At 35.2% G+C, this 23,759-nt stretch overlaps 1 long non-coding RNA gene across 1 annotated transcript; it reads left to right on the forward strand.

The window, feature by feature from the left end:
* Positions 1–2,046: 2,046 nt before the first annotated feature.
* LOC139136187 (uncharacterized) lies at positions 2,047–6,759 on the forward strand. Its single transcript, XR_011553141.1, has 3 exons — positions 2,047–2,366; positions 3,055–3,094; positions 6,683–6,759. It is a non-coding gene; the product is annotated as an uncharacterized lncRNA (long non-coding RNA).
* The last annotated feature ends 17,000 nt before the right edge of the window (positions 6,760–23,759 follow it).

Consider the following 23,759-nt stretch of genomic DNA (forward strand, 5'->3'; position numbering starts at 1 on the left):
ATTTACATGTAAGCTTATTTGGGCTTTCTCTCTCCCATTCACTGCGTTTGTAAGTCAACGGCCTTTTAGGCATGTGCTATTGCAAGTAAATCACCGAGTTTGGCGTTTTGTTTATCGAGAAACATTCTGCGTAAGTAAGGTGAATACCACTTATCAATTAATTGATCTCTGTGTTCGTCTTCTTTTTCAGCAAAGTCACATGTATTTGCCCTTTGCCTACACACAAATTGGTAGACTGTTTCGTCACTAGTCTGGGAAATTTGTATAGACACGTGTCTCTCAAATGGTATGTTCGCTTTAAGAACGAAATTATTATTGAATACCTGCAGTGTGTCCTCGTAGTTTTTGTCAGCGTCTTCACCTACCAGTGTAAAATAGATTAGACCTCTTGAACTTCTTGCCCAGCAGTAAGTAACAGTAATGCTCGTTTCTGTGCTTCTACTGTCACTCCCTTACCGACTAGATAGAGTTCGAATGCTCTTCTCCATTTCTTCCACCTTTGAGATTGGGTGTTCGGGACTTCATTGACGTTGAAACAAGTCAGGCCTCCGATATCCAACCGGGTCACATTTCCCCCGGCGGTACTGTTTTCCTCGGACATTTTCAGGCATCCTGAATAAAATGTGAAGAAACAGTTCTAGTCACCCTCTCTGAGGATCCCGCCCTGTCGTCAGATATAACATTCGCCTCGATGGGCAATGATGAACACGATCTTATTAGGTTGCAATGCTTTATTCAAGTGAACACATGGTGTCTACCATTACAGAGAAACAGCAACAGCAATGAACAGTATTCTGGTAAGCCTAGGTCAAAGGTCAATGAAGTTCAGGATACTACAGAGACCTCATAATGTCAGTAGTCTTCCTCTTTTAGCACAGTTTAAAACCCTATTCTACATTGGCTTTCAGACGGCCATTTTAGCCATTTTGCCAGGTCCACATCATAACCATTACCAATTAATGAAATTTAAGTAGAAGCTCCAGACATTGACAATAAGAGCACTTGATTTTATGGAAACTATTCTGATATTCGAAATGGTTGGCACGGAACAAGTGGCATAATAGTGGAGATTGCCTTCGAGTTTTTTCAACCCTAGATGTTCTGATCATTAAGGTTTTGGAGTGACCAAACCTTTCCTTTGCTTTCAGGTGGGAATTTAGGAAAACTTACATTTCGTACTACCAAATAGCTGCCATACAAACAGGCTGCATGGGCTCACAGATCACTTTTGTCTATTGTAACCTATCAAACCCATGTTTTAAAAGTTTTGGTGCATTCTCAGCCATTTCCAATGCAAACTGGCAAAAAGTGATATTTTGAACCCAAAATAGTTGTCAAGGAAACAAGTGACATCGCATTGGTCACTCCATTTGACTTTTTCAGCCTTGATGCTGTCGTTCTTAAGTTTTTGGAACAATCAAAGCTCTTTTTGGTGGCTTTTACAAAAAAAACTGACATTCTGATCGCCAAATGGTTGCCATGTCTGCCAAATGTCTGGAGCCCCCACTTAAATTTCACCATTGGTAAAGGTCATGAAATGCACAACTTTTTTGAAAGTTTTGTTGGATTGTAAGGCATTTTAAATGGCATTTTACAAAACGTGATATGTTATGGAATCATTGGCCATCAAAGCGGATATCATTGCCGTTCGTTTCACCCCAAAATACCGCTATACTGAAATTTTCGTTAAAAAGTGCATCTGACATAATTCGGATAATGATAATTATATAATTCTTCATTTAAATATTTTTTATTATATTAATAATTGTAAGAGAAATGTTCTCCCTGCTATGTAGGTTATTAGTGACTCAGTAACGAACAATAAGCCTATAGAAGACTGACTTAGAAACGAATACTATATAAATTCTGTACTCATACTTTATTACAGGTACGTCATATTGATAACCTTAACGTTAGCCGATGGAATAATATCCGAAGTATTGCCTGTTCAATCTACAAAAGAGTACGTCGAAAATTACCAGACCGGAACCTATTTGGTCAACATAATACTGTTACAGAAAGAACAATTCCCAACAATTTTGTTACTAGACTGCCTTGATAGGGTGGATACCGAAAAAAAGATTGTTGAAATGACAAAAAGGGGATACACAGTCGCAGAAAGATCTCTTCGTTCAAGAAGTAGAGACATAGATGTGACGAAGGGGCACAGAATTGTTATTAATATAGATCAGCAATTACTCTTAGCGGCAAATACAAACTTACACTACCATGCTTCCCAGATAGACAAATCACATTTGTTTCCTGGTTGAACTACAGCAAAATGTGCACAAACGTGACATAAATTGGGGTCTGTGGACTGTGATCTCAAAGATGAAAATGTAGTTCTCATCTTTAATGTAAAAGGGGTAAGTAAATGGTCAAAATATTTTTTCATCATACATTGTATGAAACGTGTCAACACAAAATATTTTTTCATGATATTTAGAGGTTATAACTGATATCAACTGTTCTTGTGAAGTCATATATGCTGTGTCAGACACGAGACAAAGTCCAGTGTCTAATGCAACAGAAATGACACAAATGTTATAACCACGCAAGGAACTGGCGATATCAGGTGAATACCGATTTATCATGTACTGATACCAAGAATTATACAAATGATAGGAAAACACTTAACATTTATTCCTCCTTGTGCATCAATATGGCTTGATTCGAAAACTGGTTTTCGCACAAGTCAAAACCTTGTGCGACGAGTCTTCCATTTCTAATTGAAAACCATAAGAAAATATGCCAGGTCTCAAAAATAGTCGCACACGAAGAACATTTCGTGGCACAATATGTTATTACACTTGTTACCGATCAAAAACTTTGTTCTGCTTTAGATCTCTCCCGATTTTGATTGAGCGGAGACAGGTTGCAATTTTGTTTGTTTACATTGAAAGTTACCATTTCAACAGGTGCTGCCAGCGCGACATTGCTGGCACGCCACACTTTTACAACCAGATTGGAGGTAGATCGTGCCATGCGAACAGTAGAATGTCTGCATTTGCAAATTGATCTTACGAGTAAATTTTTTCGTCTTTTTCAAATTAGACTTCGAGTGATTCAAGTGATACAGCAGGTTCAGACACAGGTAAGATTTCCTCAGATAAAACTTGCCGTAGACCTATTTATTGTCAATTAAATGATAAATCCGCATATATATTGTTAGTTCCTAAGACATTTACGACGTTACATTCGTAAAATATGTTTCTCACCAGCGTGACAAACGACTTTACAAGGTAAATGTATTTGGTTTTCCTCCAAACATAAGACTTCCACATGTATAAGGAGTTTATCCAATTGTGTTCATATGATGGCCATCCGTTATACATCTTGTGTTGACAGGAAATATGTTATTAGATTAAAAGACTTCGATATAGCACAATTGATTTTGTCATTTTGTTGTTTTGTTTTTGATTTTCTGTTTGTTTTTTGTCTATTTTTTGGACTTGGTGATTTACTTGTCCTGAATGATAACGATTGCTGGAATTGATTTCACGTCATATTGCTGTATTTTAATTATAACACGCTACATGCACATTCCGTGTTGCTATTCGCCAGAATAAGTCATGTGACGAGACAATACATACATCTCGTCCCCACTGAATCGACAAAAGTGACGTCAGAGGGTATTTAAAAAAACTATTTCCTTAGGGGAATAATTTTCGGTTTTATTTTTAAAAGTCGACTTTCTCTCAGACTTACAAGAAGTCCTCTGGAACATCATCGAATGTTTTGATGACCCTGATGACGCCATTTAATATGGACTCACTTATTCATGTCTGTTCTTGACAAGCATGCTCCTATGAAAGAGAAGCGAGTACGTCACCTTCGTCGCCCTGATTGGTGGAACGAAGAGATATCAAAATTTTAATTAAACTACATGATAAAGCCAAAAGGACATCCTGTTTCTCAGACTGTAGAAACAGAGTCAAAAATCTTATTTTTAAATCCAAATCACAGTATTACAACAATCTCATATCATCTGGTAACATGAATATATCTAAGCACTGGAAATCATTTCGTGAACTTGCTCCATCAAAAATGCCAAGTACATCGATCAAACTTAGATCAGGTAAAACATTTTGAACGATCCTAAACACATCTCAAATACATTCGAATTCATTGAATACTTTATCAACACTGCCAACAAGCTGGCTTCGAAATGTAACAGTAGCCAAGTCAATTGTCAGATTTTGTCAGTATCAAAAAACACCCTCTTTCAATTTTCGACATTCTACCCATGTCTTTTAACTTAGTCTCTTCCAACTCAAATCTCTGAACTGTAAGAATTCTCCCGGTTCAGATTTATTATCACCCAAATTCTTAAAGATGGCAGCCAACACTATAGCACTTTCCTTCACGTATGCATTTAACTGCTGTATTCTCAAAGGTCATTTTCCATCGTTATGGAAATTGGCTCGTGTTAGTCCAATCTATGAGAAAGGTCCAATAGATGAACCTGGTAACTACAGGCTAATAGGTGTACTTCCTGTACTTTCTAAACCTCATGAACGCCATATTCACAATCATCTTGTAAAATTCATGGAAACACACAATCTTTCCTTTTGTTACCAATCTGGATTTCGTACCAACACTCTTGTGAAAGTAAACTTGTTGGTCTAGTCAATCATGGACTAAAGAAATCGATCTTGGAAACGTCGTTGGCTCAACATTTTTAGACCTGAGCAAAGCGTTTGATCTCGTTGATCACACAATCTTGTTGTTCAAACTAAAAATCTATGGGTGTTCTGATCATACCCTGCCATTTTTTGAATCATACTTACTCACACGTAAACAATTTGTGCAGTTTAAACGTACGAACTCAGATGTGATTGATGTCAGTGTCGGTGTGCCGCAAGATTCGATACTGGGGTCATTGCTGTTTAGTATTTATGTAAACGATTTGCCCCTTCACCTTGAAAATTAATCATGTACTTCCTTTGCAGACGACACAACACTTCATATTTCAAACAAGTCCTTTGACACATATCTACCACCTGAATGCTTATCTAAAATAGTTGAAAATTGGTGTTTTACTGACAAACTTTGTATCAAATCCAGTAAGAGAAATAAAAGATCATCACAACTTCTCAGAAGAAACGGCACATTGACAGTGAAAACTTCAACCTCACTTTGGCTGGTAAAACTATTGACCGCGTCTCATCAGAGAGGTTTCCAGGGGTCACCATTTCTAATAACTAGACTGGTGTGAACACATTTCAACCACTTAAAACAAAATCAATTCCAAATTGTTTCTATTGGCACACATCAAAATGTTCTTCTTCTCAACTCATGAAAGCTGTTCTATTAACTGTTTTATCTCACCACACATCAATTACTGTCATAATGTTTGGAACTTTTCTACCAATATCAATATCTATGCCTTGGAGCGTCTACAGAGACGTGTAATGAGACTTATTCTTGACTCTGTTCCGCTCCTTTCTGCTTATCAGATGTATGCTCAGCTTCGATCGTTGGCTGCCTATTAACTTGAAAGTCCGTTTCGACCGTATGGCCCAAATTTATAGAGCAATCCACAATCTAACCCCTGACTATATAACTAGTATGTTCAATAATTATATCCCTTCCAGATCATTTCGTTCTTCCAATCAGAACCTCCTTAAAATTCCCAAAGCACGTACAATTCTTTATCAAAACACTTTGTCTGTAGCAGGTGTGGGTGAATATAAAAATCTCCTTAAAGCCATCAGGGACTCTGAGTCACTGACTAGTTTTAAGAAATCTGGTAATAATTTTCTGTATTCTATTTACTTGTCTGATGCTTTGTAGTTTTATTTCTTGCTGTTTTTACTTCCGAATTAGTGTATAATGTGTTTTCAAGATTTTGTGTGCAGTTATATGATTTTCTTTTTTCTATTCGACCTCCATGAAAAGAGGTGTTTCACCTATAGAGTTATCGAGTTTAAATAAAGATTAATAATCATCATCATCATCATCATCATCATCATCATCATCATCATCATCATCATCATAAAATAAAGTGCCCTGTCATGTAACCATGCCCATAATGTCGTCTACATCTTTAAATTAATAACGAGTTACTAAAAGATGATGAGTGCTCGGATTAAGTGACGAGCCTCTCTTTAAAACAGCAAAAGTTTCCATTTCAATGGCGGAGGAAGTTAAACAGCTCATCAACAACAAAGATTCAAGTGCAAGCAAGGATGTTGCTAGGTATGCTTGAATATTGCTGCGAAGAAATTGGTACGAACGTTACCGCTATGGAGAAGTCGCAAAATAGGCCAAGGCAGAAACTTGTCACAGTGGATTGTCACAGTGCATAAATCAAAACACAGCAAAAATATAAGATAAAATAACACGAGCCTGTGGCGCGTTTAAAACATCTACAACCTTGTCTTTATTCAGGTTATAGCACCTATCCATTACCGTTTGTGGCCATGCGTTACCAGAAACACACCGCTATATTCCTCGGCCTACAGCCTCGGGGAGTAGCGATGTAATAAACAGGCGCTATAGCGTCCCTGATTAGGTAATAGGTATTTACTATGTGAAACCTTTATTATTCTAGTTTCAACAACTCACAGTGTTGTGTGTAAATCTTGACGTCACCTAAAAACGTTTAGATACGTTTCGAATGTCAGGATAAGATGCTGAATTATTACTTTTTAAACATAGAGTAACTTCTTTCTTTCAGAGCGAATACAAAGTAATGAGAGAGATTTAAGAAACGCAAAAGGACAAGTCCAGGATGTTGAAGAGTCTAACGAAAGGTATGAAGTATCGTTTTTATTATTTACACAGTTTCACTTGTAATTGGTACTATGTTGGCAACACGATGACACTTCACTGATATTAAAGTCAAATACATGTATATGTATATGTATATGTATATGTATATATAATGCATATATACATCATACAGGTAAGTGTCTGGATACTTTGCCAGTTACTTTGCTCTCCCCTGTACCTTTGCAAATATTAGCTGTCGGTGATGAAGAAAATCTACAGCAATAAAATAAGTAATCTTTACACCACGATCTATCTCCTTTACCTGTTCGCTAGACCTCCTTGCTAGGTTTTGGTGAAGGTCTTTCCATTTACCACTTAGTACATGGTTTTGAAATGTTCAGAGAGTTGCTGCCACCATGTCATGGACCCAATCACTGTTTCCCTTCATCTGGACCCATGGAAAAATCTCGTTCTGGTTCTTTATCACACCTAATCCCCCAAGTTTCAAAGTTTGCATATCTTTTAAGCATAAATCAGGATATTTCTCAGATCAGGCTGATAAAATCGCCCATCCATTTGGTTTTTATTAACGTAATTTTATTTGTAGATTAAAAAATAACGTTCGATTGCAAATAAAATAGTGTAACATGTTAGAATTATATTTACTCAAATCGGTAGCCTATTAGCCAGACATCAGTACTATTTGGCTATATTTAATCAAACATTGTACTTGATGAGCTAGGAAAAAATCAATCTTCAAGTTAAGGAAATTCATTTCTTCAGTATTCCCTCATTATTCATAGCTTCCAATGACAGCCCGCGAATGGATTAAATCCCATCTTTGTTTATGGAGTTTCAAATATAACTCATTCCAGAGAATCCATATTAGATTAAGGTAAAGGGCGACGAATTCGGACGCGCACACGCTTTAGAACGTTTCTGCGCAGATTTAACTCCAGCCTGCCGCAAATGGATTATTTTGTAGCGCATGTATTTAACATCACCTGTCATTGTTGAAATTGCGCTTTTACCTAATTTTTTTACCCAGTTTCTTAGAAATACATGTGACCTATGACCTTGTCATATTTTGACCCCCTATGAAGCTGGTTTTTATTCAATATGAGCGAAAAATTAACATTTCTCTCCCATTTATATGGCGCAAATTACCCATTCACCTGGAGATATTGTAAAAAGTAGCGTGGTGACACCCTTTTATTAAAAGTGTAAACTAAATGGTATTATGTCAGGAGTTTATTCGCCAAGTTTGGTCAAAATGACACCATTCAAAGCGACAGGAAGAAAGTTCGAAAATTATGTAGTGATATAATTTTGATATCGTCATTTTGTAATCGATACTTATGTTAAAATTTCTTCACAAACATCATGAAAACTATACATTCGATAGATATGGATCTTAAGTCTTGGTATTTATTAAAATTAACTCATTTTCTAAGCGTTTTATAATTGCTTTCTTTAGTTTAAGTGAATTATATCATTTTTATTTATTTCTAACGACGCCATTTTAACGTCCGTTTCCATGGAAACAAGCGTGGTGACCCCCATTTTTTATTTCATTTTTGCACTTGCACAACTTCCAAGAATATTTGTGCAAAGTTTCAAGAAAATGACACCACAACTTAATTTTGACGTAATTCGTAGTACTTCACCTTAACCTAATCCTCACAAACAAACAGAAAAAATATCGATAATTCAAGAACTCATCATCGCCTTTTCTTCATAAATGAACGTGGAAAGTCAGAAACAGTAACTTGTCAACCTTTACTGTACTCTATCTAAATTAATAGACACGTATATATATATATATATATATATATATATATATATATATATATATATATATATATATATATATATATATATAATATATATATAATATATGTTCTATTTCTGTTGCAAGAGGAAAAGGTCCTAATTTGAAATGACGAATGGGAACGTCCAAGGGAGGAGTTTCGACTGTCCATCGCCAGATTGCCAAACGAGTGAAAGATGCTGGATTCAATGTGTATGTCACCGTTTAGATCAACCCTCAAAACAGGACCGAATGGATGCTGAGGTGAAAGGTATTGAAATAGTCTTAGCTAAAAAAAGAGTGAGAGCCGGCAATCAGATATAAGTTGGATCACTGAGACTCATGAGACCTACTTCCCATATATCGAAGACATTCCACGGCTAGAAATAATAATGGACACATCCCGATAACAGGAGAAGGGGCTCTTGACATAGGAAAAGAAAGGTTGCGCGGGAAATGGGTATTCCAGTTTATTCATGTGATTCCAGAAGATACAGAGGTTTTTAAGAATGATTCAGATATAAACAAAACTGACATGAAAGAAAAAGACATTCTAAAATTAGCAAGTCAGTCCGATGCAGTGTTTTCAGTAGGCCCGCGAATATACAACAACTATGATGGAAAATTCCGTAATGATAATTTTTTTCACGGGCAATATATACCATATCCTGACAACGATTTCTTCTCGTTGAATGTAACACCGCCGAAATAATTCATCCAGTCCGTATTTTACCTTTGGCCGTTTTGACGGGGTAGCCTATCTCAAAGGATATGACATCATTGCAGAAGCATTAAGTAAACTATGTAATGATAATAAAAATCTATGTCCCAAGTGGGACATAAGAGGGATTCCAAATAATAAGCAAGATGACTGCAAAATATTTCTGAATAGGTATATAAAATCAAATAATTTACATTACAACCTGCTCCCAATTGGTACACACGAAGATATAAGAGAGACCTACAACAAAGCCATCTTTTTATCATGTCATCCCGTACTGAACCATTTGGAATGGTTGGAATGGAAGCAATTGCTGCTGGAATTCCAGTGCTTATCACAAGCCATTCAGGCCTGGCTACATATATGAGGGATAATTTTGGGCGTGATGCCAAATTAGTGACAGTAGATGTTGGTCTTAATGACCAAGACCGAGAAGGCGACATTGCGACTTGGAAAAAAGAAATTCAAGATGTTATACAGAATATCAATTCCACTTTTGTTAAAGCTCAGGAATTTAAAGAAAAGCTGAAACAAAAAGCAGATGAAGCCTCCAATGACGAATTTGACAAACAGTTACAACTTATTAAAGAAAAATGATTTAGTCCTCTCGGTAATGATTGTGCGTGATCAAATAATATTTATCTTAAATATTTGGAATTTGAACGTGCCGTTACAGCTTAAATGGCATGTATTATCCTGCTATACCAGTTTACCACTGGGTGATGTGATGTGAATTAGCCTTAGAATAAATAATGATGGCTTTCTGCCTGTCGTAGGTGAGCACTGTAATCGTTCTGTTTTATCATCTTGTATCATCCTCTTCATCACTTCTATTGAGTTTTTGTGCGATATGCATTGGAGATTTTGGTCAACATTAGTACAACGCAACGTGGCTATTAAACTAGTTTTTGAAGAATTTGGATATATCCAACTCAATTGTTTTGAATATGACTTTTCTCTCGAAGGTGAGTAGGTATCGTAGCAGGTGGCTATTCAAATCCGGTTGACACTTGACTGAATTTTGTCTATGGCACTACTGCTCCAATCGTGCATCCATTTATGTAGGAATTTATGATGTACACTTTTCAAGCCGGCTATTGCATAAACATGCCATAGTTCTAAAGTATGTTCATAATGTACAAGCCATCATCCCTGCATTCGTTTCTCTTTTGTATTGTTAAACAAAAAATTGTACTGTTTTGTGTGTGTTTACAATCTTTAGCGCACCATTCAGTGACGAAGTCTTCAGAATAATTACTTGAATTTTTCAAGCGCACTGATGTTATGTTATCGTATTTTTTATTTCTGGCTCATTCTTATAGCACAGTTTGAAGGTTGAAACCAGATATAATTTTCAATGTACTCCCTATAAAACAATTTGACAGACATTACCTGTGTTTTAAATGACTGTATACAGTACGCCACAATGCAGTACACGGTCTGTTGTTCTCTGTTACAAGCATCGTAGTGATAACGGTCAATTGTCATTGATTTGTTTTCATTAACAGAAATATTGCAACTCCTATTAATGACTAAATATTCTACTGTAAAAAAACATAAAATTTTTAGTTTTTGAACTTTGCTAATTTATGAAAATTGTTCAAACATCTCCTCATCATGTTCCGTAAAGTGCTTTCTGCCAATTGATGACCGGACGCTTCAAAATATCACCAGTGAAAATAAAGATATATTCCCTATGTCATACCAGTTATACCCCTAACTAGACGCTTGTTATAGCTTGAACACATATGCCAACTTCTTTACTCAAGTATTATGATTTATTTAAAGTGTAAATACACAAATCATTGAGATTACTTTGAATATTTTAATGCTTTTATATCATGAAAAACTTTTCATAGAAATACACGTATTCTTCAAGCTCCATAAGCTGTATCTTTTGGTTATTTTTTTCAGAACTTTTTTTGTGGTTTCCCCACACTTTCTGCATTGAATCCCTAAGCTGCAATTTAATGTCAAGTACTTTGCATATATCAACACAACCTCAACTTCATTTCCAACACCATTGTAATTGTTGGAAATTGCATTCAAGTCCCGACTAGAATTCATTTGTAAACAATAAACAATGATCACTACACACATACAAGCTGTATTGACAAAAAGAATACTCAAAATTTCAGCATGACCAATGGATTGGGTCAGGCATGGTAGTTAATATACAGAAGCAGAATACTGAAAAACTTGCCACAGTTACAGTTTATGTCCCTTTAATCCGATGTTTACCGTTTCCATGACACTCAAAATGAACCTGTTATTCATTTGAGGTGGTGTTTTATAGAGGAATTTATATTGTATAAGTAATCTAAGCAATACTTTCGTGATATTGCAGTTTGCGGATTCTTATTTCTCGTATTACTAGTTATGAAACATAAAATATTCAGTATGTTCTTGCGATTGAAACAGAATATCGGACTTTTTTGCGATATTAGGCAATAGGCGTTTTTATTCAGAATCGACAAAACTGAAGTATTATGTTGTTAATGCTAAACTATCAATGAGAGGTATTTGAGGACCACCAAACCCTTCGCGGTTTCAGACATATGATGTGGTAAGACTGTTAAAACATTCAGGACACCAAATGTATGCGTTACAAAATTAGTAGGAATAGATTATAATAACCCAGCAACATGTCTTCTTATATTTTAACATGACCTTTGCGCTACATTCTTATGCTTCTATAGGCTTCTATAACGTCTGCAGAAATGTTATTTTAGGGTGAGCAGCTTTTTCAGGGGTCATTTAATTTCTTCTGATTTCTAAAATGTTCACTCTTTCAATTATGCACTTTAACTTCAGCACTTTGATTTGAGCTTTTAGTTAGTAAAATGTCGGTTTTATTTGGATATATTATAAGCATCGACATAAGTTGGTTTAGAAGTTTTGTTGACTTCTACATTTATGCATCTCATCATCTACTGTATCTTAAATATTTCTCGGAGTCAATCTCTTGTTGTCATACCAAGCAGTATGTTTCACATATTTGATCACGATCATGAACTCTAGTCTCATACGATATATTGTAAACTACTGAAGTACTCTCGTCTACTCAAATAGTTGACCCAAAGGTTGTTGTTTACTTTAGATTTCGAATTTGATTTTTGATCTATTATGCCATTCAAAGTTGTTCACGCTGTCTTCAAAAACACTTTCCAATGTTTACCATCTGAATCAACTTTCGGCATATAGGTATGAAATTGTTGTGAATTGAACTTCAGATTTTAATACGTTATACTTTTTGCAAACTTATCAAGGCCAGAATGACCGCTTGTAGAAATATTAGCCATTGTTTTTTTATTCAATAGATTATGGATATACTGTCATAATTTTAAATCAATTGTGGGCAGCGTCTTAACTTGAAATATTGAGAGTGTTTTATCGTGTAAAATGGTTAGCTATATTTGATCTCTAAATCTAGATCTATGTATGTCATTTTTCTATTGTCAATGTTTCTTTCGAGGAGAACTATAATTGGAAATCCATATTTTATATTTTGATTTCCTTTGGATATTTGATTGCAGTAAGGTGTTACACTTTAAGAAGTTGATTGCAAAAGTCATTTAAAGAAATACATTTTTAACATTGACATTGTTCTCTTACATTAGAATCATGTACTTTCTATGAAATATATACTTGATTAGATTGGAGGAAAATAATCACATTAAAAAAGCCATACTCCTTATCAGTTTGTGTAGACTTAAGTGTGTTGGCAAAGGATAACTTATGGCATGTTTACCATGTAATCTCGGTCAAACAGCTACTTCAAGAACAGTTCTTCCTTGTTTGTTGTTTACTTTAGCTCTTATGTTGCTTGAATAGTCAGTATATAAAGGTATTACGTTTTTATTGGAAAAATAATGTTGCTTATTATCGTCTTATTTTAGAGGTAGATCTACATCTTCCTACTTCTGGTTAGATAAATACATAAGTTATGCCTATTGTATATTCCTAAATGAGATTAGAATTGGTTCAACCCGGAAGAGGAACAAGCAACGGTACAAACAATACCGCAAACATAAATGCGCATAAAAATGTGTATCTCCACATGTGTTTGTGCACGTGGGATTGTTCGTACCGCGATCACATGGTTGCTTGGGTGTACGTCCTAAATCTAATAACAAAGAAGATCGCACATCCTGTTTCTCCAGAGCAGAACCATGTTTCAATATTGTTTTGTTTTATGATATCTGTGATATTGAGATCGATTAAATGCAAAATCATAAAGTTTCTCAATAAATTCTTTATCAGATTTCGTATTCTTGATAAACATTTTGGAAATGTAGATATTTGATATAGCACTAAATTAAACAACTTTTACCATTATATTATATATTAACCAAACGTTTTTTGCAATTTTGTAGTAGGGTTGGGGGATTTTGGTGGTTGGATATGTGATTATCTTTCATGAAGCCTATATTTGAATATTTGAATGTAATGATGAAAATGAAATTCAATAAATATACCCGACATCATTAGGAGGAGATTCTTGATAATTTTCATTTATTGTGTTTATACTTTTATTAGAATGCTGGTTTGAGCCTCCCTCCTTTTAACTCCTAGGTATACAGTACATAATTCATGCTTTGAATTTCGTATAGGCTGTGAGTTTGCTTTGCTACGATTATAAATATTGAGATGATTCAAAAAATAAAATTTTCTTAATAGTCATACCAAATGTCTATTGATCTTCTGTTATCTCTGTTCAAGAGGAATCTTAGTCGGGGTCATAACTACTTACTCTCAAGCTCTCAAGTTTGTTGTAATTTTGCATATAAATTAGGCTATTGCATTTGTATGCTGTACCTTCGGGTGTTTGTTTTTATGAAGTTTACCTAAGCCTCACTAGACAGGAAAATCCAAATGACTAATTAATGACCTCTGCCAGGATACGCATGAAATTGCGAAAGGGACTGTTCGGTTATCATGACTGGCGATTGGCTTGCAAAATCGTTGGGGGAGGAGATTGTGTTACTTTGGGATTTTGCAAAAGGGGTCGTGTTTCTCAAACGGCACAGATAGAGACAGTCACTTGATTTTCATAAGTATCCACCCTGTAAATAACACTGTCAGCATACAAATGACGAGGGTCATTTGCAGCATTTTTTAAGTCTGTAATCTGAAACCATGACATTGTGTTACCCGTCTTACAATAATCTTTCCCTGGCAAGTCCAGAAGAACTTCGCTCGCCATAAATGGCATTCGCTCGGTGTGAATGAACAATGCTAGAAAGCCTTTGGTTGAGGAAAGGTATTGACAATAAGAAGTGCAAGAGGGGTCCACTTTGTGCTGTTGCATAGTAACATTGTTGATATTTGAGAATTGATGCAACTATTCATGAAAAGAATATGGTAAGTAAAAGTGCACATGTGTGCAAAATATAAGTTTGGGATTCACACAAAGATATCCTTTTTCACTATACATGGGAGTCTACCGGTGAAATATGAGCATGTTTTTCCTATACAAAACTAGCTATATCGGCACCTTGATATAAATTGTTTGACAACTTGTATAAATGTACTTTGCTGGATTACGTAATTTAAAATTTCACCCAAAAGGGTCATTTAAGAACATATGGGGGTGTAAGAAGCAAATGTACAATTTGTTCCCTATACAAAGCTAGAATCGTGAGAACGACCGGCATACATCATAGATACAACAGCCTTTACAGGGAAAACAGAGACATCGACAATCAGAGTTCCGACCAATTTGACATTGGTACCATTAGACTTCACAACAAGTGAAGTACAGTGAAGTGAGTGAAGTACAGTAAAAACATCAAAACGAAAAGAATCGGACAGGCCTGATAAAAAAACTGGTGTGAACTGGGAAAAGATGAAACGTTAAAATACGTTTCAAAGGCAACTAATAAGTGCATACAAAAGAAACATAAAGCGATAAACTTATAAGTGCCAGCAACAAGATTCTTAAGGTCGAGGTTGCATTCACAAAGACCTCTGGAGGTGGGGCCAGGAGATTTTCCGGGGGGGGGGGGACTTGACAAAATTTAAAACATGCCAGGGGATCTGAAAAATGACATTGCAAAGATGGGGACTTGAAAATTTAATGAATATCAAATTCCTTTCCGAATACTTTCTGGTGCTTTCATTTCCTGCCATTTCAATTGTCGGCGCACCCTTCACGCGCAGGTTTAGGGATAATAAACAATTTATTGATGATTCAACCAACCCCTCTGTTGTGCAAAACTGGCCTCTATAATAAGTGAAGGTTTCAACTTAACCTTTCGATAACAATTTCGGAGACAACTTATCTGAAAACATTCTCCCATTGACAATAAATTGGTCTAGGTCCGTATCAAAAGTTCATGTCGCCGCATGCACATTTATATTTTTCATGACATTGACAGAATACAAACTATTCAGAATAGTGCATATTGTCATCAATAAAAGCTAGAAGCTTCAGGTCAAGCAACCTTTGAATAACAATTGGGAGGTGATAACCCATGTGTTATTCGTAGTTTCCTTATTAATTACAATGTATAGAGAATCAACATTTTCAGTGAAATTCCAAAATCAAATTTCTTGCACACAAACATGCACCTGTAACTATCCTTGTCTTATCAAGTATCATAAATATCAATAATCAAGTATCTATAGATACACAGAGTTAGCAAGGTTTGTATTCAAATCTTTTTCACACCATACAAAAATCCTGTAAACTTGATTTGAATGTGGTTACTAACAATTTATCTGCTGTGACTGATTGGTGCGATGCTAACAGGCTGAATATAAACTCTAAAAAGACTAAATATGCAATTATAAAAAGTAATAGAAAAGATTGTATATGTGAAGGGTTCACTAAGAATGAAAATGAAATTTTAGAAAGAGTAGACAGTGCATCTTTGTAGGGGTAACTAAAGACAGGAATTTATCATGGAAACATCACATTGTACAAGTAAGAATGAAAATCAGTAAGTTAACAGGTGTGTTCCTGAAATTACGTCATGTAGTACCGCTATTTACACTTGTATTGTTATACAATTCCTTTGTTTTACCCCACATAATGTATGGCCTTGAAGTGTGGGAAATACTTATCCTACTTATTTGAATGATATTTTCCTGGTTCAGAAAAAGATGGTCCGTATAATGACCTTCAGCGATTATAACGCAAACTCGCCCCCACTTTTTAAGAAAGTTGGTATTTTAGATGTTTTCAAGCAACATAAACTACAGCTTGCAATTTTTGTACATGATGTTTTAAACCACAGACTACCAGATACTTTTAAAGACTTTTTTGTCCCGATTCAACATAGATATAAACCAAGACAAAGTGTTCGTAACGATCTAGCCATACCAAAACTTAGACATAAGGCAGGTGAATTTACTGTAAAATATGCTGCAACGAAAGTCTGGAATGCTATACCCATTGAAATAAGAGAAATACACAATAGATATCGCTTTAAAGTGGAATACAAAAATTATCTTCTCAATAGTCTCACTGGTCATTGATGTACATTAATCCTTGGTTTTTATTTCCATAAATTCCCTTTGTGTGAATTTGAAACTTGGAAACGGTTTCTTTTATCAAGTTTATGCTGTGTATCTTTTTTGTCTTCCTGAGAGCTTTCACGCCTCCATAGTTACTGCTGCAAATTTTTGATCCGCATTTTCCATGTAATTCATTGATAAATTTCAGCCCATACAGTGAAATGTAAAATTACCGGGTATTCGGGAGTGACCCGATTAGTTGCAAGACAACTATTTTTCACTCTCGTTTTTCCTACACATATCAACACTTTCTCCATGTAACTGTCTTTGTGAGTGTGCTTTTTCACACATTTTCGAAAAGGAAATAAACCATTATTATTATTATTATTATTATTATTATTATTATTATTATTATTATTATTATTATTATTAGAAAAAAATATTCATAGCTTACTCATAGACTACAATGTAAAGTGGATCAACATTTTTTAGGAAAATCCAAAACCACATTTCTAGTACACATATGCCAGTGTAACCACCCTCTTCTAATCAAGTACAATAATGCAATTATTCAGGGTCCATATTGCTAGTTTTGTATTGAAAATATTATTCACAGTTTTATCGTACGTGTAGTAGATCAACATCTTCGGCGAAAATCCAAAATTAAATTTCTTGTACACATGTGCACTTGTAACCCCTCTCCAAGCTAATCAAGTAAATTTATATCAGTTATCAAACGTCCAAAGATAAACAGATATTGCTAGTTTTATATTGGAAAAAATTATTCATAGTTTTCTCAAAGACTACCATATATATTGAATCAGCATTATCAATGAAATCCAAAAATCAAATTTGTGTATACACATGCACTTTTTACCTGCCACTTCAAGCCAAGTACATTTATTATGAATATCACACACATATAAAGGAAGAGATATGGCTTGTTTGTATAGGGAAAATATCAATAGTTTGCCAAGGTATTATAATTTGATATACTCCGATGAAGTTCTATATCGGCCACATTTTGCTTTCCTTTGGGGACTTCAAAATTATAGCACATCAGAAGGGGGACTTGAACACGTGATTTAGTTAGGTGGGTATTTGAAAAAATCTGGAAACTTTTTTGGAATCCCCACTGGTGTTTGTGAATGCAGCCTAAGCATATACAATCACAATCAAACCGAAATATAGACGGTTCCCTACTTAAAGAGCATACTTCTCTGGAACAACAAGTAACACCTAAAACCATTTCAAAATATTTATCAAATGAAGATGAATTTTGAGAGACTGATGAAGAAACGTAACGTCAAAGGATCGCAGGATCACAATTGTTGCACAATCTCTCCAGTCAGTGTGGGGTCTGTGCGAAGACAACCGACAAGAAAATCTTTAAAATCACTTTTGTTCTTTGTTGGTAAACATATGTTTCCACAGATGTTTGCTTCAACGAAGACTTCCTGAGCCGTCATACAATGGTTAGACCTACCAAAATGAAGCGAACCGACGATAGGCACTGTTCGTGCAATGTAATACTTTCTTTTTCTGGTACATGTGACGTGTAATAAATGTCAAAGGAGTTTTGAAGGAATGATGAAATGATCAAAGCTCGTAAACCCACATTTTATGCAACTTATATTTAACAATTTTACAAAGTAACAAAATGAAATAAATATATTTATCGTCTTATCTTAAATATCACTTACAAGGAAGGAGTGACAGCCACTTTCATTTAATGGATTGGTAGATTAGAGTTTACCAAAATTCTTTGCGATGACCTTTCATGAGAACATTGTGATAAGGATTCCTCATTTTTAGCTCACGTGTTTACACACGTGGGCTAATGTTATAGCGATGTCTGACTGTCCGCGAGTGTGTGTGTGTGTGTCCGTATGTCTGTCTGCCTGTCCGTGAGTGTATGTGTGTGTGTCTGTATGTCTGTCTGTATGTCTGTCTGTTTACACGATAACTCATCAACGTCTGAACAGATTCAAGTCAGATTTGGTAGACAGGTACCACATCTACTTGCTAACTAATTAGAATTTGGTTAGTGTGGCTTGCATATTAATGAAGTTACGCAATGTCATTTTTTCCGTACAATGGTTTCCCTATGGAGACGGTAATGATAGTGTAGACATATATCAAGAAATACTGCACAAAATTTCATGAAACTTTTCACAGATGACACTCTCAGAACATTATGATGATACTGTGAGTGTCATATCAATTATCTGCTCATTTGCATATTTAATGAACTTTTGTAATTAGTGAAATAACTCTGAAATTCCTGCACCAAATTTGATCATACATGCAACAAATGTTGATATGATATATATCTAATTGTACTTAGAAGCATTAGGCAGTGTCAAGTTAATAAATAGCTCATTTGCATATTTTATGAAGTTTTGTAATTAGTCATATAACTCCAAAATAACTGCACCAAATTTGATGAAATCTGCTGCAGATACTGATCCGACAGATATCTAACTGTGGTGTAAAGCATTTAGTAGTGTGAAGTTAATTAAGGGTTCATTTGAATCAATTTGTAATTAGGTATATAACTCTAAAATTACGGCACCAAATTTTGTGAAACCTGCTACAGATATTGATCTGATAAATATCTAATTGTGCTATGAAACATTGAGCAGTGTTAAGTTAACTAAGGGTTCATTTGCATATTTAATGAACTTTGTAATTAGTGATATTACTCCAAAATTACAGCATTAAATTTGATGAAACGTGCTACATATGTTGATCTTATAGATATCTAATTATCCCATGAAGCATTGAGCAGTGTCAAGTTAATAAACAGCTCATTTGCAAAAGTTCAGAAAACCTGCCACATATAATGATATAACAGATATCTGATTGTTCTTTGAAGCGTACTACTATTAATGAACCTGTTGTAAAACACGTGAGCACATTCAGTTCACATCTGGTTATTTTTTTTAAATATCTGACTGTGAGTACATGTGTTTATCATTCAGGGTTTAGCAAACAGTGGAGGTAAGGTTGAGCAAGCAGTCAATAATCACCAGTTCTTTCACTTTTACCTCATGTTCACATGCATGAGCTAATGTCGTAGAGACGTCTGTTTGTCTGTCCATTTGTGTGTGTGTCTGCCTGTTTACACGATAACTCAAAAATGCCTGAACAGATTCAAGTCAGATTTGATAGACAGGTACAATATGCTAATGGCAAGAACAGATTAGATTTTGATTAGTGTGGCTTGCATATCAATGAAGTTAAGAATTATCTTTATTTCATATAATGGTTTCCTATGGAGACAGTAGTGACAGTATCGACATATATCAAGGAATACTGCACAAAATTTAATGAAACTTTTCAGAGATGACAATATCAGAACATTGTGACGATAATGTGAGTGTCATGTCGATTATCAGCTCATTTGCATACTTAACGGACTTTTGTTATTAGTGATACTAACTCAGAAATTCCTACTCTAACTTTGATGATACCCGCTATAAATATTGATTTGATAGATATCCAATTGTACTGAGAAGCATTCGGGCAGTGTCAAGTTAATAAATAGCTCATTTGCATATTTTATGAAGTTTTGTAATTAGTCATATAACTCCAAAATAACTGCACCTAATTTGATGAAATCTGCTGCAGATACTGATCCGACAGATATCTGACTGTATTGAGAAGCATTTAGTAGTGTGAAGTTAATTAAGGGTTCATTTGCATATTTAATGAACTTTGTAATTAGTGATATAACTCTGAAATTATGCACTAAATTTGGTATCTACCAATATTGATCTGACAGATATTTAATTTTCATGCAAAGCAGTAAGTAGTGTCAAGTTAACTAAGGGTTCATTTGCATATTTATTGAACTTGTAATTAGTGATATTACTCTGAAATGACAGCCTTTAATTTGATGAAACGTGCTACAGATGTTACTCTGATAGATATCTAATTGTCACATGAAGCCTTGAGCAGTGTCAAGTTAAAAACAGCTCATTTGCATATTAAACGAAGTTTTGTAATTATGATATAACTCCAAGAGTACTGTGCGAAGTTAATGAAACCAGCTACATATTATTACATGACAGATATCCGTTTGTTCTGTGAAGAGTACTACTATGTAATGAGCCTGTTGTACACCACGTGAGCACATTCATTTCACATCTGGTTCAAAATGCTGTGGACTAGAATCAGTGTTCTCTCTTGCTTGTAGTCACTGTAGTCAGTGTGGTGTGACCATCACATTCATGGCAGAGATGAATGGCATCATCCCTGTCACACTGATGGCACATCTCAAACAGTTTACAGTGTTTGCGCCTATGTATGAGGGCATTCCACTTGTGAAACCTGAAGTTGTGTATTGAATAACATGCTTTGACATAAATTTTTCTCTTGCTCAATGTATTCAATCTGTACAATGACAAATATTTGAGTGTACTTCAAGACAAATTGAGAAGACAATTTTGCCATATTGTTTTCAATTCTTTGGTTAAGATTGTACCTTTAGTGAAATTAGTCAAGGCCCTATTGGCCAACATGCTATTAATGGATTTTAATGGATTGGTAAATCAGTAAAGACTGAAACTGCCACAGAATATCCACATAAAGGTCAATCTGCACTGCTTTGTCTGCCATCATAGGTCTTTACGTAGGGATTCAATAACTCTCAAAACTAATACATACAAGGAAAAGCCAAGCCTAATTTCCACAATCAATGTAACTGCTCAGACTTTGGCCCAATCACATTCAACACACTAGAGGGCCCCCTTCAAAACATTCAGAAGTAATATTGTTGCCATGTACACAAGCCCATTTATTCCTTCATATCATGAAAGTCTAAGCTTCTTTGAAAATATATAAAAAGTAAAAATTTCTTTTTCTTCGGCAGGCAAAGGCATATGATTTGAAACATGATCAAAGGTCAGACAATTGAATAATGAGGGAAAAACAAAAGTGAAAAGAATTTGTGTGGAACTAAGTACTCTATGCTACTCAAGAATATTCTTCAAATGCAAATACCATGGTAACAGGTACACTAAGAAGAAACACATTTTGGTGAAACTTGCCATTTTGAATTTACTGATTATATTTTAAGACTCATTTCTAAGTATAATGCAATGTCAAGCCTCAAATCACAATAGCAAAATTAGACAGCACTTTACATGTTTGAACAGAGTGTAGTCTTGATATTGGTGCCTGGATCCTACATAATCACAATGGTACATTTCACCACCCCTCATATAATAATCTTTACGGCCCTGATACGGCTTTTGCGGCCCGAGGTCGTACGGCGGAAGGGCCCGAGCGTGCGAGGGCCCATACGCCGTACGACCAAGGGCCGCAAAAGCCGTATCAGGGCCGTAAAGGTTTTATCATATACCTTATGGAATGATAAATATGTATTTTACATAATATTCAGCATTGTTTAGGAGATAAAAATGCGTGCGATATCAAAAATTTATCGCCATTTGTGTGATTTTTTTATAAATTCGATGGCCGCTTCCCGTCGCGGATGGACATACATAATGACGTCATTTGTTTACCTGCAGAATTCTAGAACGCGCAAAGCAATATGCGTACTATTACGTGACCAACAGAGATCAAGGCTGAAAGCGAGGTGCAAGAAGGACAAAATCGTGATGTCAGTTTCTTGAAATTTATACTAAACAGGCACGTACCTAGTGTACACAGGATTTCACCAGAATTTAGAAATATAAGCTGATGTCACCGGCGCGGCTCCACTGTCGCCACGCGCAACTACGATCTGAGCGAGCAGACGTTTTCCTATCTCGCGCTGGCTTTGTGTACGAATGGAATGTTTGCGGATATAACGCGCGTAGTAACAAGAATTGAGTTACTTCAGAAATGCACGCGATTGCCCATATTTGGGCACCGGGCCGGGGCGTGATACGTAAAAAAATGCACGGATCTGAGGGCGCTTCCTCCCATAGGTTTACACAGGCACGTGAATGTAGGTATATGATAATAGCTTTGTGAACATGCCAATGGGGAGTATGTGTAAAGTCGTACCTATCTGTACAGATATTATCATAGCAAAGGCCATGCATTTTATGATTTGACTATAAATGTTCACACCTAGCCACAATAGTTACATTAAGGACAGGAATATCTCATGATAAGAATGTAGTAATATGAAATTACTGTCAAATTTCAGATATGATCATACTAAGTGAATCCCTACATAATTTTGCATTAATGACTCCTTTGGTGAACACAAATGTGATGCTCATGTCTGGCTTCTAAATATAGCCTTTTGAGTTATTGAGTAAAATTCAACTCATGTGTTAGATACTTGAGTCCTGAAGTATAGAAGAAAATAACTAGAACAAAGAGCAAATGTAGCAAATGTGCACTATGTATTTGTGAATTCTGCTTTACAAAACAAAATACAAATTATGTTAAATTTTTAAAAGTAAATTGAATACTCAATTCAAGTAACTAAAGTAGAATACAAAATAAAACGCACTTGTATATTTACATTATTTTAAAAAAAAAACTGCACCACAGCAAATCGCAATTGTTATTACAAGTATTGTGATGATAACATGAGATGTTTGAAAGCCTACTGCAAATACATCTTACCAATTCTTATGGTGATAATGACCTTGAACTCTACAGAACAAACATTCTATATAAAATATGATTTTCATCAGATACATTGCTTTACACATTTTACACAATATTGCATATTTAAACCTAATGTAAAATTTAAGTTTGCATTCACCCTATCAAAGGGACATGCTCTTTCTTTTTAAGTTTTATATATTTATCATAATATGTTTACCAAAACATGGTGTCCCGCTGAAACAACAAATATGCGGTGTTCACAATTCTCTATATGTATCGATTACTTTTGTGTACTGGTTTGATTGAAAGCTTATTCTGTAAATTCTGGACTTTCATGTACATGTGAGCAATACACAAGCTGGATAATTACATATATATACATATTTGTAAGCTGGTACACGGTGTATGTTGGCATTCAGTATACTGGGTACTTTGAAACACCTTAGGGAGACTTCATCAAGAGAGTGTAATCAC

The sequence above is a fragment of the Ptychodera flava genome, chromosome 7 (genome assembly GCF_041260155.1).
Source record: "Ptychodera flava strain L36383 chromosome 7, AS_Pfla_20210202, whole genome shotgun sequence".
NCBI lineage: Eukaryota > Metazoa > Hemichordata > Enteropneusta > Ptychoderidae > Ptychodera > Ptychodera flava.